General features: G+C 46.3%; 1 protein-coding gene and 2 long non-coding RNA genes across 5 annotated transcripts in view; all 3 read left to right on the forward strand.

The window, feature by feature from the left end:
• Positions 1 to 2,876: 2,876 nt before the first annotated feature.
• On the forward strand, positions 2,877 to 7,883 carry LOC150010248 (uncharacterized). The gene is made up of 3 exons (XR_016511393.1): positions 2,877 to 3,044; positions 5,642 to 5,705; positions 7,809 to 7,883. It is a non-coding gene; the product is annotated as an uncharacterized LOC150010248 (long non-coding RNA).
• Positions 7,884 to 16,506: 8,623 nt separating this feature from the next.
• LOC150010249 (uncharacterized) lies at positions 16,507 to 17,626 on the forward strand. Its single transcript, XR_016511394.1, has 2 exons — positions 16,507 to 16,657; positions 17,091 to 17,626. It is a non-coding gene; the product is annotated as an uncharacterized LOC150010249 (long non-coding RNA).
• An 858-nt stretch (positions 17,627 to 18,484) lies between these two features.
• The window catches only part of CHST3 (carbohydrate sulfotransferase 3), a 31,458-nt gene continuing 31,088 nt past the window's right edge, over positions 18,485 to 18,854 (forward strand). For all 3 annotated transcript variants that reach the window (XM_090278168.1, XM_090278171.1, XM_090278167.1), the window contains exon 1: positions 18,485 to 18,835. The gene's annotated coding sequence lies outside the window, so the exon portion shown is untranslated. The remainder of the gene's footprint in view (positions 18,836 to 18,854) is intronic.

Raw genomic sequence — 18,854 nt, forward strand, 5'->3', positions numbered from 1 at the left:
TGGTCACACCTTCATTTTCCACTTTCTTCCTCCTGGAACTCGGACTTAATTGAAATTTGTAGAACACCATACTCACCAACTCTGGAGGACACGGTCTTTCCATATGCCCGAGGAATGCTGATCCAGATGAACCACACTGGGCCACAAAGCGAGTCTCAACAAATTTAAAAGGATTGAAACAACACCATGCAGTGGCATTGCATCAATTATATTAGAAATCAGTAACATTATGATATCCAGAACATCCCCAAGTATTTTAAAATTAAGCAACACTTCTAAATATTCTAGAGGTCAAGGAGGAAATCACAGGGGAAATTAGAAAATATTTCTAGGTGAATAATAACAAAAACAGAACATGCTAAGATAGATGGTAGAAAGTTGAGGATGCTATTAATGTCCTCCAGTTTAAAACTTTTTCAGATGTTGTCTTTTTCTGTCCTGAGATTTCCATTTGCTCCTTATTTCCCTTGGTCTCCTCAGAGTGTGGCTCACACATGTGCAGTTCAGGAGTCTGAGCACCTGAGGGGGGTTTTCAGGCAGGTTTTGGGCCCCTCTTCTGTGGTTCCCACCTTGCTGAGATTTCCTCCCTCAAGATCTGGCTGTTCGACCAGCCCTGAATTCCAACCTCTGACTCTTCAAAGTACCGTGGCTGCTCCTGAGCTTGTCTGGAGCACAGTGGGGCCGGGGGTGTGCCCTCGCGGGCAGCTAGAGAACCGTGGGCCTCACTGTATGAGGACCTTCCCTTCCAGTCATCTCTCCTCCATCTTCCTCCTGCTTCAGGGAGCTCTCCAGCCACCAAATAGTTTGTTTTTTCTTTTTAAGGTTTTATTTTTTTATTTTCAGAGAGAGGAGAAGGGAGGGAGAAAGAGAGGGAGAGAAACATTGATGTTCAAGAGAAAGATCAACAGTTGCTTCTCACACACCCCCAATTGGGGACCTGGCCTGCAACCCAGGCATGTGCCCTGACAGGGAATCGAACAAGCAACCTTTTGGTTTGCAGGGCAGTTCTCAATCCACTAAGCCACACCAGCCAGGGTTCAAACAGTTGCTTTTTATGTTTCATCCAAACTTATAATTATTATAGGCAGATGTGCTAATCTGATAGTAGTGACACTGCCAGTCCTGGGATCCTGTAGTCACTCTTGACCTTTGGGTGATCATCTTCCCAGACACCTGCCCATATGATTCATGCACCCAATTTCACATAAATGGGATCGTACACTCTACGTTGTTTTATATCATACCTTTTCCCCTCAACAATGATGTGAATGTCTTTCTGTGTTAATGTTTGTACACCTACATTGCCATTTTTAAGAGCTACATAGTTTTCCTTGGATACATGTAATTTATTTCCCTCATCCCAGTTCAGTATACAAACAATACTGTATGAAATCCTTTTGCAGACATCTTGTGCATGTCCCCAGTGCTCCCCTGGGACAAATTCCTAGCAGTGGAATTGTTGGGTGCAAGGCATGCCTCATGCCCTGACCTCATTTTTTCTTTCTTTATTTTTAAAAATTCTATTGATTTATTTTTAGAGAGAGGGGAAGGGAGGGAGAGAGAGAGGGAGAGAAACATCAATGTGGGAGGGAAACATTGATCAGTTGCCTCTCTCATGCCCCCAACCTGGGACCTGGCCCACAGCCCAGGCACGTGCCCTGATGTGGAATTGAATCAGCAATGTTTCAGTTTGCAGGACAACACCCAGCCCACTGAGCCACACCAATCAGGGCCTCTTTTTTATATTTTGCATCATCTGAGCCTCTCTATGGTAAGCAAAAGCAAAAATAAAAGTTTTCCACCACCTGTGGCCCCAGCCATCCAGTTCCTCTTTCTGGAGGCAACTGATGTTACTGGTTTCTAGGGACATCTTCTGAGGTGGTATCATGCTTCGGTATAAAGAGGCTGGAATTTTCCCCCAGCCAATTTTTCACACAAATGGTAGCCTACTGTGCACACTGTTCTGCCCTTCTAGCACATTTCAAAAGCCAGGATCCTTTTAAAAAATAAAACAAAACAACATATATTAGCTCTATAAACAGACCTCAATACAATTACCCCAAGATCTTTTTTTTATAATCGGTCCCCAAAGATGGAACAAAGTGAAATAACTAGGAGTAGAATTTCAAATCCTCTTTCCTGCCCAAATTGTCTCTGGACAAGTGGTTCCCAGCCAGCAGGACTGTGGTGATTGGCAGCTGCTGCCGGGCTGGGGTGCAGGGGCCACCCCCGGGCAGGGCTGGCCCCCTGACTGACTCAGACAAGGGGTGGGGCTTCCCAGTAACCTGTTTGTCCACAGAGCCAAGTGCAAAAGGGAGCATGGTCCTGCCGAGGCCACGTCTGCAGCCACCCTGTTCTCCAAGGAAAGATGCCTGTCTTACCTCTGAACTTCAGCCATGGATTATTTTTATCCATTCCAATCACCAGTTAGCCTGGCAGCCTGTAATTTGGGAGCCTGACCGCCACTGTACTATAATTCCCAGCAGACAATCAGACCTCGAGATGGCCCCTGTGACTTGCACTTTGGTGATGCTCTGTGACCAGAAGTCTCTTCTGCAAAGTAGGGTCAGGATATGGTGCAGTGGAGACAAAACTGGGAGGGGGAGAAAGATGGGGTGTCTGGATTTTCCATGCCATCCTCATCTCCATCAAGTTGAGACTGGCCATCTGGGAAACAGGTGTGTGTCATCTCTTCTCAAAGAGGGTGGGCTGGTGCTGAGCCTGGGGCTGGCTTTACAGGCGAGGCTGGAGGGGCGTCGTGGCCGGGTAGCTCAGTGCAGGGCAGCCTTTGGTACAGTGCATGCCCTCTCCTCCTCACCTGGTGCACACTCACCTGCAGATGTGCTGACTTTCTTTGCCATCAGTGACGCGGTTGCCTGCTGTTCCGCCTCAAGGAAGACTCGAGCGGTCCTCTGGGTGCTGTCACGTAATGTCACTAGAACTTGACTTCCATCATGCCACCTCTCTAGCATCCACATAACCCGACTCCTCAGGAAGAGGGAACCTGGCATGTTATTGAGAACCTACCAGAGTGCCCAACACAGGTAAGGTGTTTTGTTTTGACATTTTGGGGGCAGGTTTTCATTTCTTTAGTGAGTATTCACCCACCCATTTACACAGAAACCTTAACAAAACAAAAGAAAAAGGAGCTTTCATAGCATAAAAGCAGAAACTAAATGAACTCACATGCTCACTGTCCTTCCCTGACACACATCACTTATTTCTTTGGCTAAGAAATAAGTCATTTTTCCTGGCATCATTTAGTCTGGATCATCAAGGTTTTTGTGGTGTTTTTTGATCCTTACAACACCCTCCAGAGGTGGGCATACTTCACTCCAGGCCACAGATGAGGAAACTGAGGCTCAGATGTGGGCTAGAAGCTTTGCTCAGGCCAATGCTTCTTCTTCGAGCACATTATCTAAATGATCTCCCCACATGAATCCTTCCTTGTCTCGTACACAGCCCTGAACTCTACCTGATATGCCTGCCTGGCTGCCACACCACACTCCATCGCATTCTGTCATTATCTGATTGCTTGTGACCTGTGTTGCTCACTAGACTAAAGTCCTTGCAGACGGGAGTTGGTCAACTTTGAACACAGCTGCACCCCAGCACCTAGAGCAGGGCTGGCCCATTGAGGGCACTCAACAAGTTTTGTTGAATAAATTCAAGGGTGGAGCCTAGATTCAGACCCCAGTCTGCCTGATTCCAAAGTGAGGCAGTCAGTAGCGGTCCAGCCAGCCCTTGGGACACTGAGCAGGCTGAGAGGTCAGAGATGAATGGGGCAGTGGAGGGGCCAACAGAATCACCCCAAAACTTATGTTAAGCCTCTTTCCTCTGCAAGGCCTTTTGCAACAACCCTGAGCATGGAGGGATGTCCCTTTTCTGTCTCTCCGGCCTCATCACGGTAGTAATAAGCACTATCTCACTGTGCAGGCACTGTGCGAAGTACCTCTGCCTCAGAGTCATCTTATAGATGAGGAAACAGAGGCTCAGAAAGGTCACACGGCCGGCAGGTGGCATCTGAGCTACCTTGCCTCGCCTTGCTTGTCTTGCTCTGGAGTACTCACCACATGCCTGTGCCACCAGGTTCCCCAGGGACAGTGCATCAGTTCCACCTCTGTCTCCTCAGCCCTGTACACAGGGCTGGGCATGCAATGGGTGCCTGACAAGTATTTATTGACTAAGTGAATTGCAAAGCCATCTTCCAATATATGATTATTATTTCTTCTGTCTCCTTTTTTCTCCACCTTTGACTCCTCCCTAACAATGAAGCCAATCTTGGTAGCTCTGTTTTCCTTACATCCTGAAAGGCTTTGGAATCCCAAGGCCCACTAAGGGCTGAGCTGCCCCAAGGAGGCAGCTTAGTGCAATGGCTAAGAATGCATTCTTCAGAGCCAGACTATGTGGGTGAGTGACTTCTGTGAGTCACCTGTAAAATGGGGGTAATGACAGTGGTGGTGATATTCATGGTGACCCTGTATCAGACACCCCTTAGGCACCACCTGAGATGCTCGTGGCCTCTGCTGTTATTCATTCTCACCGCTGTGGTGGCAACTAGCTCTGTGTGGAATGACTGGCTTCTCTGACAAGGCCTGGTCTCCTGTCCCTGCCGCACACCTCTGTCCTCCTGTCCTGGGCTTCTCTGAGACCGTGGAAGCGTGGGATGCTGCAGGGCCAGGCTTGGTGTCCGCTTCTGCATAACCAAGGTGGGGGCAGTGTAAGGCCCTTGAGGTAGATATTGGCCAATGGGAGGCAAGAGCTGATAGATAAATTCTTTCTCCTTTGCCTCCCTGGTCCATCTGTCCTGAGGTGCATTTCACATGCCTCTATTTCATACCCCAGGGGACAGAGCACTCATTCAGCTGCACCCAGTGGTGGCCAGTTGTATCACACACCCGCCTTCCCAGTTCACTTCTTGTCCCTCCCTCCTGCTCCCTGGGGTCACTCCTAACCAAGCAGTAGACTCCAGCACTTGGTCTCAAGTTTTGCTTTCTACAAATGCAACCATATCTTCCTCTAAGTGTCCATGAGAAGGTGAAGTAAGCTCCTTTGGTGAAGTGCTTAGATCAAGGTCGGCACCAGTGGGCTTCTGTCTTATCACTGCTGGGCTCCTTCCTCTCTCTCTTCCCCATGCGCCTTCCATCAGAGGCCCCACCACTGCCTCTCCTACATAAATCTTGATTAACTAGGGCCACGTCTCTCCATCCCACAGCCACCATTTCACCCAGGCCACCACCCGCTCCTCACCTGGACCCTGATTGATTAATGACTAGGAGTTAACTCCAGCCTTCTAACAGCCAAACCCTCCTTTACTCTGCATCCATACTGACCGTCCTCAAGTACCGCCTGGTCGTGCCACTCTCGTGCTCTAAATCGCCCCGTGTCCACTGCTCCTCCAACAGGGTACCAGCTCCGCAGGGTGGCGGAGCGAGCCTCTCCAGGCTCCTCCCTGACCACGCCCACCCGCCGCCTCAGCATCGCCTCTCTACCTGCAATGATCTCTGCATGTCCCATCGAACGCGTACAAGACAGAACAAACAGTATAAACAAACCCAATGTACCCATTACTCCGCTTCAGCAATTAGCGATACATGGCCAGTCATGTTTCATCTATACTACCAGCCTTTCTCCTCTTTAGATTATTTGGAAAGAAACTCCAAACATCATACATATCATTTCATTTTACCATGTACCCCTACAAGGTAAGGACTTTATTTTATTTTATTTTTTATAAAAACACTACCACAATACCATTTATAAAATTTAACAGTAGTTACTTAAATCATCAAACATGCCATCAGAGTTCACATTTCATTCATTATTTTATATATATATTTAAAAATAGTTTGCTCGAATCAGGATCCAAGTGAAGTCCATACATTGTGTTTGATTAATACGGCTTAGATTTTTAAAAATTTTTTAAATTTTCTCTTTCCCTTCCATCTCTTCTTTGTTTTCTCCTTGCAATTTTTATTTGATTGTTTTTGAAAAACTTGGGTCTGTAGCCAGTAGAATTATTTATAATCTGGATTATGTCAATATTGATGGTGCCATTTTAATGTTTCTTTGTCCCTCATGATTCCTTAAGTTAGTAGTCACATTATAGGCTTGATCAGATTCAAGCTCATTTCCCTTCCTCCTCCTCCCCTTCCCCCTGCTTCTACTTCTTCTTTTTGCCAAAACTATTTAATAGGCGGTGTGTTATTTTTCCATCAGGAGACCTGCTTCTACTTCTTCTTTTTGGCAAGACTATTTAATAGGCGGTGTGTTATTTTTCCATCAGGAGATGCACAATGTCCAATGACCTATTTTTTGTGATATTAGCAGCCACATATGATCATTACCTGGGTTCTTTAATTCATTAAGAATGAAAAATGGTGATATTTTAATTCTATGATTCTTCTTTTGTTTTTAGCTGGGATATTTCACAAGACTTAATGTCAATGATTCACTAATCTTTTTGGTTTTCTAAAGCCTGTTCCCTAGTATATTATCCAAAAAGGGGTCAAGGGAACAATATTTCTTAGGCTTTTTCCATGCTCATAACAGTTTGATGTTTATGCTTGAAGGTCAGTTTCACTCAGTATATCATCCTTGGCTTATAGTTCCTGAAATATGTCATTATATTGTCTTCTGGCACAAAGCGTTGCTGTTGAAAAGTCAGATGACAATTTGTTTTTACTTCCTTATAAGTGATTTGGTCTTTTTTCTTGGATACCCACTTTTTTTCTTCTTTAAAGCCCGATAGTTTTCCTAGACTTAAATCTCAGGGTTGACTCACCCAGATATAGTTTTCCTCCTCAATATCAAATTTCAAGCCATGCTCTTTATGAGAAATGCTTCTCTGAATTATAGTTTTCGGCATTTGTTCTAATTCATGGTTTTGGTTTTCTATGAGGTTTTTCATGGATTCCTCTTACATGTATGTTGAAATCTTCCTTTTTTATGTTCTGGATGTATCACTTACTCCTGAACCCTTTAAAAAACATTTATTTACTTATTTATTTTTAGAGAGAGGGGAAGAGAGAGAGAAAGCGAGGGAGAAAAACATGAATGTGTGGTTGCCTCTTGCACGCCCCTACCTGGGGACCTAGCCTGCATCCCAGGCATGTGCCCTGACTGGGAATCAAACCAGTGGGCCTTTCATTCGCAGGCCGGTGCTCAGTCCGCTGAACCATACCAGCCAGGGCTTAAATCTTTTTTATCTCTTTATATTTTACTTCTATATGTTAAAAGGCCCTCATTTCCATCTTATTTTTCTCTTAAAATATTATCTATTGTGGTTATTCTCTTTCCTGTTTCTCTTTCATCTTTATTTCTGAAATGATTTCTTATTCTTTCATATTTAGTTATTTTCTAACTTTTATCATCATTCTTTTCAAAACTTCCTTACCCTCCAATCAACTCACTTCTGATTTTATCTAATTTTAATTTGTTACTTCATAACTTCTATCATATAAAAATTTTCTTTAATTTTGTCCTGAAATATCAAGTTTCGGTTTTCATCTCTCTTGTGAACATGCTTTATCGCATGCTTTTATCATTCATAGGAATGTTATTTTGTTACCTATTCTACATTTTTAAAAGTAAGTTAACACAAGATTCAACCTCGATGCATTTCTAATGTTCCTTTTTAAGTAAAGTGAATTTTCCAGTATATGGGATAAGAATAGCTTTCCTGCTTCGTGGGTTTTAGGCTCCTGGTTCTGTTGAGTCTCCAAATTGATTGTTCTAATTCTATTGCTACATAACAAATCACTCCAAATGTAGTGTATAAAACAATAAACATTTGATTGTGTTCACAGATTCTATGGGCTGGAAACCCAGAAAGAGCACAGTGAGGATGGCATGTCTGCATCAGGACACCTGGCTCCTCAGGACACCTGGTAGCTAGGGGCTGGGGTCATCTGAAGGCTCTGTCACTCACATGTCTGGTGGTGGATGCTTGGCCGTTTGATAGAACACCTAGATGGGATCTCTATGTGGTTTGTTGGGCTTCCTCACAGCATGGTGGTTGATTTCCAAGAGCAAACACTTTAGGAAAAAAGGTGGATGTGCATGACATTTGAATAGTCTCGGAAGTCACATGGCCTTTACTTCCACTGTACACTATTGGTCAAGCCAGTCACAAAGTTCCAGCCAGGTACATAGATCCCAATATTTAAAGGGACAAGTGTCAAGCTGACATTGTAAGAGGAGCACGTGGGACAAGGAGATAATTTTTGCAACCATATTTGCAAAATAAAATCTGTCTCTATAATAATATGTATACGTGTGTGTGTATATATAATATGCATGTACACACACACACACACAGGACTTTGTATTTTGTGAAATCTTTTGATCCTTCATCCTCCAACTCCATTTTTATCTGGAGCTTCTCTTTGTTTGTCCCTAGTGTGCCTGTCCTGATCAGTTTGGTTTCAACTCTCAAAGTCCAAGTGTGGCACTTTGTCATGAAAGGGAACTTCAGTATAGTAGTTTCAAGAGTTTATGGGGAAACAAAAGTGAGTTTATAGGGCCCAGATGGCTTCAGACCTCATTGCACAGTGGTTGGTCCCTTGGCACTCACATGCAAATTGGATTCTGCAGAATTATACTCCAGTTTCAGCTGTTATTGTACTGGCCTGCCATATTTTTTTTAGCATGAGCTGGTGATGTGTGTGTGCTGGGGGGTGGGGGTACCTGTTCTCAGAACCATGAAAAGCTCAGTTGTTTTCCTTCTTCTTCTTTCCATAGAGATACTAATATCACATGAGTCTAGTAACTGTAACTGGCTGTGGTTTGTCCCCACCACACCTGTATTTTGGGCTTGTGAGTTTAACCTGTCACCCAGTTTTGCTTTAGGTGTTATCCTGTGCTGAACATCTTCCTCTCACTCCCAGAGCATTCCCCACCCTTTTCCACTCTACTGCCTGTCCCGGGGGACTGGCCTGGATGAACTGCAGCCAAAGCCTCTCATTCTGGGAAGATGGCAGAATGTAGTTTTTGCCTTTCCTGGTTGTTTTGGGGTTTTTTAGAGTGTGTGTGTATTAATCTGTTAGGGCTGTCATAACAAAATAACACAAACTAGGAGTCTTAAAAACAGACATTTATTTTCTCACAGTTCTGGAGACTGGGAATCCAAGATCAAGGTGCTGTCAGGGTTGGTTTCTGATGAGACCTTTCTTTTTGTTTTGTTTTATTTTGCAATTAAAGTTTACATTTAATATTATTTTGTATTACTATCAGGTGTACAGCACAGTGGTTAAACATACATATACTTTACAAAGTGTCCCCCTGATATTTCCAGTACCTACCTGGCACCAGACGTAGTTATTACAATATTATTGACTGTATTCCTTGTGCTGTACTTTACATCCCTGTGACTGTTTTGTAACTACCAATTTGTACTTCTTAATCCCTTCACTTATTTCCCCATGCTCCCCAACCCCTCTCCCCTCTGGTGAGATCTCTCTTTCTGGAGTGTAGACAGCTGCCTTCTCACTGCGTCCTCACATGGCCTTTCCTCTGTGAACGCACACACACACATACACGTGCACGCACACACACGAGAGGTGGGGGGAGATCTGGAACCTCTTCCTCTTCTAAAGACACCTGTCTTGTCAGATTACAGCCCCACTCTTATGACCTCATTTAACCTAAATTATACCCTTAAAGGCTCTGTCTCCAAATACAGTCATTTTGGGGGTTATGGCTTCAACATATGAATTTTGGGAGGACATAATTCAGTCCATAATGGAGAATTTGGGGAGAGGCAAAAACTACATTCTGCCATCTTCCCAGAATGAGAGCTTTGGCTGCAGTTCATCCAGGCCAGTCCCCAGGACAGGCAGCAGAGTGCAAAAGGGTGGGGAATGCTCTGGGAGTGAGAGGAAGATGTTCAGCACGGGACAAAGGCCCCAGTGGCTGGGCTCCTGCTTGCTTCTCCCTCTCAGCAACTCCTGACACCCGCTGCCTTCCCTGTATGCTCTAGGGACAGAAAACTTCTTCTCAGTTTCCCTGAACACACCAGCCAGTTTCTGGTCTCCTCGCCTTTGCTCACAGCCGTGACTGCCTATAATGTCCTTCCTTGCTTCCCTACCCTCTTCTCTCTATTTCAACTGAGAGTGCCTGTTTACCCTATCCATTACCATTTACCTTGGCAGTCTCCTTCTCTAGAAAGCCTAGGTGGCTGCAGGGACCCCCCGTCATGCCCCTGTGGCATGCATACACACCCACGCACACGCCCATGCCACCCACTTACGCCTCCTCATTGCACTTACCTCACTGCATTGCAATCTTGTCTTTATGAGTCCCTCACGCCCCCCCCGCCCCCACTGGACTGGGAGCTAGCTCCCTGGGGACAAGGCCTATGGCAGATTAGATCCCTGCTCTCAAGTCTTTATTGCCCTTGTCACAGAATTCATTATCTATGCCATCGCCATAGCATAGGTAGACTTAGAATAAGCTTCTTTGTCTTAATGATTTTAGGTTTGGGCATGGGATTTGCTTTGGCCAGTAATGTCAGCGAGGCCTTAAATGTGCTTGGGTGGTTTGACTTTTCTCTCCTACTCCCTTGGGAAGAATGTGTTCTGAGTAACCACTGGTCCAGATAGAATGTGGGGATGTGAACCCAGCCCAAAAGCTGGATGCAAACCCAGCTGACCTGTGGCCCGAAACAGAATCTCTGTTGACCCTCTGACCTGTGAATGAAGGAAATACAGGTTGTTGTAGGCCACTGAGATTTGGAGGATGTTTGCTTTGCACTATTGCAGCAGTAGTTGATTATGACATCATTTATCCTTGTGTTCCCAAGCCCAGCACAGTCCTGGGCCAAAAAAAATGTTTGTTAAATAAAGAAACAAATAAATTCCCTGACTCAATACCTTTGCAGTATGAGTCTGCACCTCCTGAGACTTCTGCTACCTTCTCTTTTAAAAGGGGATACTAATGGTTTCTTTGTAGAGTTGTTGTGAGGATTAAGTGAAATGAGGTGGGTAAAGTTCCTGGCACTTCGTGCTAAGTGACATTTTTCTTCCTCTCTACCCCTTGACATCTTTAAGTGAACTCTTAGGATAAAATGATCAGGGGGCAGAGGAAGTTAAAATGAAGTGAGGCAGTGGGAAAGGGAAAAGCTTACTCTAGGCTCTTCAGCCTCTGTGCCCATTAACTCCAGCTGAGAGAACCTCTTTATAGTCTTCCTCTTCCCCTCCTCCTTTGCCCCCAGGATTATTTCCTGAGTTTCACTGCCAAGTAGGTATTCCTGGACCAGAGAAGAGAATTTGCCTCAGTCAGACCCGATATTGCTCAGTGATTCCCTGGCCTAGCAGGCAGCTGGGCTGCCTTGAAACAGGGAGCTTGCAATTCCTCTCTTGGAGGCTAGCTGCCATGTTAGAAATCCATCTCCTCTGAAATGATCATGCTGTGAGGAAGCCCAAGCTACCACATGTGGAGAGAGAGGACATGTCGAAGAGCACGGAGGTGCCACACATGGGAGTAAACCCTCTTGGACTTTCCAGCCCAGCCGAATTGCCAGCTGAATGCAGCAGAGTGGCCTCAGCTGATGCCATAAGGAGCAGAGCCTTCTAGATCAATCCAGTCAATCCACAAAATTAAAAGACGTAGCACTGGCCAGTGTGGCTCAGTTGGTTGGGCTTCTTCCTGAAAACTGAAAAGTTTCCAGTTCGATTCCTGGTCAGGGCACATGCCTGGGTTGTGGGTTTGGTTCCCAGTTGGGTTGTGTACAAGAGATAATTGATGTTTCTCTTTCTCTCTCCCTTCTTCTCTTTCTAGAATCAATAAAAGAAAAAAAATTTTTTTTAAAGAAGTAATACATTTTTGTTGTTTTAAGCCATTGAGTTTTGTAGCAGTATGTTACACAACAGGTAAATGAAACTGTCTTTATAATATATGGAATGTATCATATGTAATATGTATAAGAAATATTAGGATTAAGTATCTATGCTTGATCTCCAGAATGGAGTCTTCCCAAATTGAACACAGAATTCACCAGCAGTGTGTGGACCTTAGGGAGACATTCCAATTTCCTTTCAGCAACCATGTCTCTGAATCTTGCTAACCAGTAGTAGTACCAGTACCAACTTGCAAGATAACCAAGTAATTCTTGTTTTACAGTGAAGAAGGGGGATTGGGGAACCGAGGTAAAGTGTGGTAAAAGCCTAGATGACAGGTTATTTCTTGCAAACTTTGGTGTGCATAAGAATAATCTGGTTTGATCTTTAAAATTCAGATTCCCAGGCCCAAGTACCAGACATTTTGAATCTGATATGGGTTCTGGGAATCTTTTATTTGACCAAACTTTTCGGGTGATCCTGATGCGAGGATTTGAAGACCTTTCTTAAGAAACATGCTAAAAGAAATGGGACTTCTGGCCAAGATGGATGCATAGACAGACATGTTGCATCTCCCTCCACGACTAAGAAGGAATACAACTACCTCAAAACTAGAAACAACCAGAAGTTCCAGAAAATCAAACTACATGGAAGTCCAGCAAAGATATAAAGAAGAAATATTCAGACAGGTAGGAGGGGCAGAGCCAGGGCAGAGAGGGTGTGGTGTGGTAGCAGCAGCAGCGGCGGCGGCAGCAGCAGGCTGGCAGAAAGCACAGTCGCATTTTTAAAGTCAGGAGGGACACCTGGGGAGTGCTCCCAGCTCCTCACCAGACCTAGCAGCTCATGGTCCCAGGACTGGGGAAAATCAAGCCTCATTGCTTCTGACTATGCAAACCAGTGAGGGTTGGGGTGGAGGCAGAAACTGCCAGTCTCTCAGCAGAGTCCACTTGTTTAAAGGGCCCCAACGGTCCTGGGGCATCTACAGACTCACCCACTCTGGGAACGATGTCCAGGGCAGCAGCTAGAGGGGTGCCAATCCAGTGCAGAAGTGGGAGAGGTGCCTGGGAAAGGGGTGAGTGCTGGGCACGGCATTGTTCCCTCTTGGACCACAGCACCACAACGTGGTGAAACAGGTCACCCTGTACTGACGAATCCCTAAGGCTCTGCCCCTTACAATGTAATAGGAGCAACAGCTCTACCTGGGACACGGAGGCAAATAAACACAGGAGCCTGTCAGAATGAGGAGACAGAGAAGTATGGCCCAAAAGGGAGAGCGGATCAAGATTCCAGTGGGAGAACTAAGCGACGAGGAGATAGACAACCTAACAGATGCAGAATTCAAAACACTGATGATAAAGATGCTCACAGGCTTGACAGATATGCTTGAGTATGGCAAATGCATAAGAGAAGAAGTGAAGGCTATGCTAAGTGAAACAAAGAAAAACCCACACAAAACCAATGTTGAAGGGAAGGAAACCAGGGTTCAAATCAATGATCTGGAACATAAGGAAGAAAAAAACAGTCAACCAGTGTAGAATGAGGAACCAAGAATTTTTTAAAAATGAGGAAAACTTCCCAAATTTTGTGAAGGAGATGGACATACAGGTCTGGGAAGCACGGAGGGTCCCGGGAGAGCTGGACCCAGAGGGGACCACACCAGGATGCATCATGATTGAGATGCCAAAGGTGAAAGATAAAGACAGAGTCCTGGGGACAGCAAGAGAGAGACGGAGAGTTGCCTACAGAGGGGTGCCTATAGGACTATCAGCTGATTTCTCAGAGGACACTTTGCAGGCAGGAAGGGACTGGCAAGCAGTATTCAATGTGATGAAAGGCAACCTGCAACCAGGACTACTTTATCCAGCAAGGGTATCATTTGGAATGGAAGGGCAGATGAAGTGCTTCCCAGACAAGGTAAAGCTAAAGGAGTTCATCATCACCAAGCCATTATTATATGAAATGTCAAAGGGACTTACTTAAGAAAAAGAAGATCAAAATTATAAACATTAAAATGACAACAAACTCACAACTATCAACAAGTGAATCTAAAAAATAAAAACAAAACCCAACTAAGCAAACCAGAATAGGAACAGAATCATAGGTATGGGGATCATTTGGAGGGTTATTAGCTGAGAGGGGGGTGGGAGAGAAATCGGGATATGGTGCAGGAATTAAGAAGCATAATTGGTTGTTACAAAATAGATAGGGGAAAGTTAAGAATAATATAGGAAAGGGTGAAGCCAAAGAACTTATATGCATGACCCACAGACATGAACTAAGGGGGGTGGGATTGCTAGAGGGAAGGGGGGTACTGGGCAGAGGGGAGCAAATGAGAAAACTTTGGAACTACTGTAACAATATAATCAATAAAATATACTTTAAAAAAAAGAAATATTAGTATTATTTCTGAACCTTTTGAGAGGAAGTAGCAGAAATCATGACCTACATATTTCAATGTATATCTGTAATAAACCAAACATCATCTTACAAAACAGTACAGTTTTCAAATTCAGGAAATTTAATATTGACACAATATTTTTATTCATTTGGTCCCTATTTCTAATTTGTCCATTATCTAAGTGTCTTTCATAGTAATGTTTTATTTTTCAGTTCCAGGCTTCAGTTCAGGATTATTCACTGCATATAGTGGTCGTATTAGTTATATGTGGCTGCATAACAAGTCACCCCAAAACTTAGTGGCTTACAACAACAACCTTTATCATCTCACAGTTTCTGTGGGTCAGGAATCCAGATGTGGCTTAGCTGGGCTCTTTGACTCAGGATCCCCCAAGTCTGCAATCCAGATGTTAGGCAGGGCGACAGTGATCTCAAGGTTCAGCTGGAGCAGGATCTGCGTCCAGGCTCACTCGGTGACTGTTGGCAGGATTCCAGTCATTGCAGACTGTTGGCCTGAAGCCCTCAGTGTTCTACTGGCTGTTGGCCACAGTTTTCCCTCTCTCAGTTCCTTGAAACATGGGCTTCTCCATAGGGCAGCTCATAATTTGGCAACTTGCTTCAGGTGATCAAGAAGGGAGTTGAGAAGAGCCAGAGAGAGAATGCTAGCAAGTCAGAAGTCACTTAGAGTCTTCTGTAATCTCAGAAGAGACACCCCATCACCTTTGCTGTATTCAATTCAGTAAAAGCAGGTCATGGGTCCAGGCACACCCAGGGGGAGGGGATCGCCCAAGGATGTGAGAACGGAGAGAGGAAGTGTCACTGGGGATTATTTTAGAATCTGTCTACCACAGCATTCTTGTCTCATTATTTTCTTCTAATCTGGCTTGCTTTATTAGCCTTTTTCTTTGTCTTTCATGTCAGTGATATTTTAAGTATTATAGGTCAGTTGTTTTGTAAATGCCCCTTGGTTTGAGTCTGTCCGACGTTTCCTCATGATCAGATTCAGGTGATGTATTTTTGGACAGGAATACTTCACACTCACTGTGTGCTCTTCTCAGCGTAACACAGCAGGAGCCACGTGATGTCCATGTGTCCTATTCTTAGTGACTTTAACTTGGATTGCTTGATTAAAATGCTGCTCAGGCTCCCATGTTCTTAACGCTCTGCAATTCTGCCTCTGGCCTGGAAAGTTCTTTCAATTTTTCAAACAGGGTAAAAAGAGAACAACAATGGCAACAAAATTGGGACCAACTCTCTTGACAGAGCAACTGTGAGAAGAAGTTGAATCTAGAAACTATTTTAGGATGACAGTTTCCAATGTCTTGGATCAGACCTTTACTCTATACATCTCATTTGTACCCAAGACACTCTCACTGAAGGCCCAAGTACTGGTTTTCGTGCCAGCTTGAAGCACAGAGAATGAATACCCTTTCACACACCTGCTTCTTTTAATTACTCATCCCTTCACCTGTCCCATCTCTGCCTTTTTTTTCCCTTTCTACCTGCAGAACTCAGTTCATCTCTTAAGCTCAATCCTGGGGTCCCCAGCTCCAGGAATAAGGCCGCAGCATTGCACAGCTCCAGGGGCCAGCAGTCACATCACGTCACATGTGCCTGGTGCTTGGACAAGCCCCAGCCTCATCTCACATAGCACATTGGTCACTAGAATTTATTTAGACATAGGTCTGTCTTCTCCTGATGGAAGATGGGACTAAGGCTTGTTTACCTCTGTGGGCCCCAGTATTCAATATGTGCTCAATAAGCATTGGATGAACACAGGAATTTCCCAGGGATCACTAGAGCTCCCCCTCCCCACCCCGACCTAAGTAGCACAGAGTCCCATTCTCTATAATCCGGTGGTGACACAGTTCTAGGTTTTGGCTTTTGTAACCCCTGAGGTGCATTTCAAAGTTCTGGCAATAAAATCCAAGACTCCGTATGTTCCACAGGAAGGCCTCCCTCATAAGGCCAGCAGGTGCAGTTAAATGTAGCTTCATGACAGATTTGTGAGGCTGAAATGGAGACCTTCCCTTCTGAGAAGAGGTGATAGAGGCTGGAAAAACCCATGTGTCAAGACACCTGCTCTGAAAACCTGTTGGAAAGCACACAGGCTGATTCAAGGGCGGAGCCCAGCCCCCTTTGATATGACCTGAGGGTAGCCAGGAGATGTGGAGAGAGGGACTCAGGGGGCTTATTCAGGAGGCGCGCTAAGGTCTGAATTCTCACCAAATCTCTGGTTTCCTTTAGCAGGTGTCATGAGCATGTGTTTTGCAATATATGAGTAGTCTTTCCTATAAACGAACCTTTGGTCAGGCTTGGATGGTCTGACCCCAACCTCAAGAGCCAAAAGTGCCAGGCCACCCATCCGACCACCAGCCCTACAGGTGACACCAGCACTAAGAAATAATAGTGAGTCAGCACAGGTGAGTATGCTATTCACTCAGTTTTTATTAATACAGATTCAATCCAAACCCATACTAACCTAATAACAATAACATCACACAAGAGCATTAGGGGATAATGAATCTGAGTCCCCAAGTGTCCAGATCAGGTCTGGTCCGGGAGGCAAGGTGGGGAAATGGATGTCTTGCAAGGCACAGGGGAGCTCTTCCTGTCCTGAGGAGGAACAGGCAGGACGTCTCAAAGTGACTCACCCTCAGGATGTGCTATCATGGCCTGAAATCCTCTGTTTTTATGCTTCTTTTTATTGCAAAGTCATGTTTGATTTTGCACAATTTCTTGTAAACATGTTTTTCCTAATTTGGATAAGCACATGTTGTTTCCCTCAGTCCCCGTGGGCACATGTTGTCTATATCAGTTCTGATAGAAACGTGTTTCTTTGTGTAACCTCCATAGGCACACGTGGTTTACGGCGCTCCTGCATATGCTCTGAGAGGTTGGCCTTACCCTTCAAAGAAGTATTTGTCATCTACCATACCCATGTTGAGGGGCTGCATCAGCCCCCTGAGTCATTGCTCTACTGCGCATGCTCTAAACATGGCTTCAGGTCCTGCTAGCCACCGCAGCTCAAAGAACTGTTAATAATAGAATCAAAGTGCACAGTCAGGTTTTTCTGCTATAAGAGACACGAAGGTCTCACTTCACAGTCCGGAGCAAGGCGCCCTCCAGCCCACAGCCTTGTGGAAGCCTGAGCTGGTCTGGACCCAGATAATGAACCTCTTACTTCGCTCATCAGTGAGGACCCGCTCCTGGGAAGGCTGGGGTTATGCTCAATTCTATTTGGATTTCTCATCAACAAATGTTGAGAATGACAGAGGGAGGTCAAGTACAGATGTTGAGGTTTTTGCTTTTTTTGATTTTCCAATTTCTCCTTTGCAGGGGATGAGTTTATTGTGTCTAAATGCTAGTAAATGTCAGGACCACTGGTCTTAGAGAGGCCTGAATTATTGTCTAATTCCCCAACTGTTGGTAAGACTCAGGATAAAAAGCCTCAGGGGCTGGAATCAAAGGCTGGGGGGCACAGGCATCACCAGGATCCAGACAAGTAAGGGGGAGGTTCCTATTGGGTTCCAGTTCCGAGCTCTTTACCACGTTCCTGGTGACGCTAGCCTTGTACCCCAGAGCCTGCGCCACCGGGTCCTCACTTGTCCAGCAGCGCCCAGCCGCAGACACCAGCTTCCCAGGAGGGTCTGAAGATATCGCAAAGCGGCTCCAGCTGACCCGCGTGGACCCTATTTCCTTCTCACTTCCCCGGTGTCATAGAGGGGGTGTATGGTCTTTGGAAGCCGGGGGTGGGGTGGGGGAATCATTTGACCCTCCTGCCTCTCCCACCCCCCGCAGAGATGGAGAAGAACCGGAGAGGCCAGCGGGGTCTCTCTGAGGAGACAGGATGGGGGGGCTGGTGACGGCCTGGGAGTATCCGGCAGAGAGAAGCCACGAAGATCTCCACGCTGCCTCTCCCCTACCTATCCACCCAGGGGCCAGGAGCTCCTCCCAGCCTCTCTGGAAGGGGGTGGGGATCCCAGCGGCCCCAAGCGAGTCCCCGGGGAGGGGCGGGCCGAGGTGCAGCGCCCTGAACAAAGACCCACAGAGGGGTCCCGGAGAGCAAGATTCCCTGGGGGCGGGGGCGGCCCCCTCCCCACTCAGCTCCTCCCTCTCCTCCCCTTTTTCCACCCGGAGGCCCGGCCGGCACGCAGCCCACAGTCCGAACTGCGCCAAGTTCGCCAACGGTTCCCAACTTGTCTGCACGCAGGGGTGGGAGCTGGGTGGGGTGAGGACGGAGAGGAGGGCTCCCCGGGCGCCTTGGACGCGGTTCAGGAATCCGCCGCTGCCGCCGCTCGCCGCCCGCCGCTCGGGCCCGAGCGGGGAGGGCGCCAGGCAGCACCGATCGCTCGCTTCCTCGCTGGCCAGGACGCCGCCCGCCTGGCGCCTCTTTTCGCCGGGCGTGCGAACCGGGAGGGCCGGGCCGCGCCTGCCTCTCTCCTTCCCCGCCGCCTTCCCCGCGGAGGGCGCAGAGCCGGGGCCCCGCGGGAGCTGGTTCCGCTGAGACTAGGGCAGAGTTGCGAGCGGATGCTGCCGGCGCCGGATCCCAGCCGCGGAGAGTTGGATCCGCCCCCGCCGAAGGAGGCTCGGGGGCTGGGGTAAGTAGGGAACTAGAGT

The sequence above is a fragment of the Furipterus horrens genome, unplaced genomic scaffold, assembly GCF_987537825.1.
Source record: "Furipterus horrens unplaced genomic scaffold, mFurHor1.1.pri manual_scaffold_5, whole genome shotgun sequence".
Taxonomy (NCBI): domain Eukaryota; kingdom Metazoa; phylum Chordata; class Mammalia; order Chiroptera; family Furipteridae; genus Furipterus; species Furipterus horrens.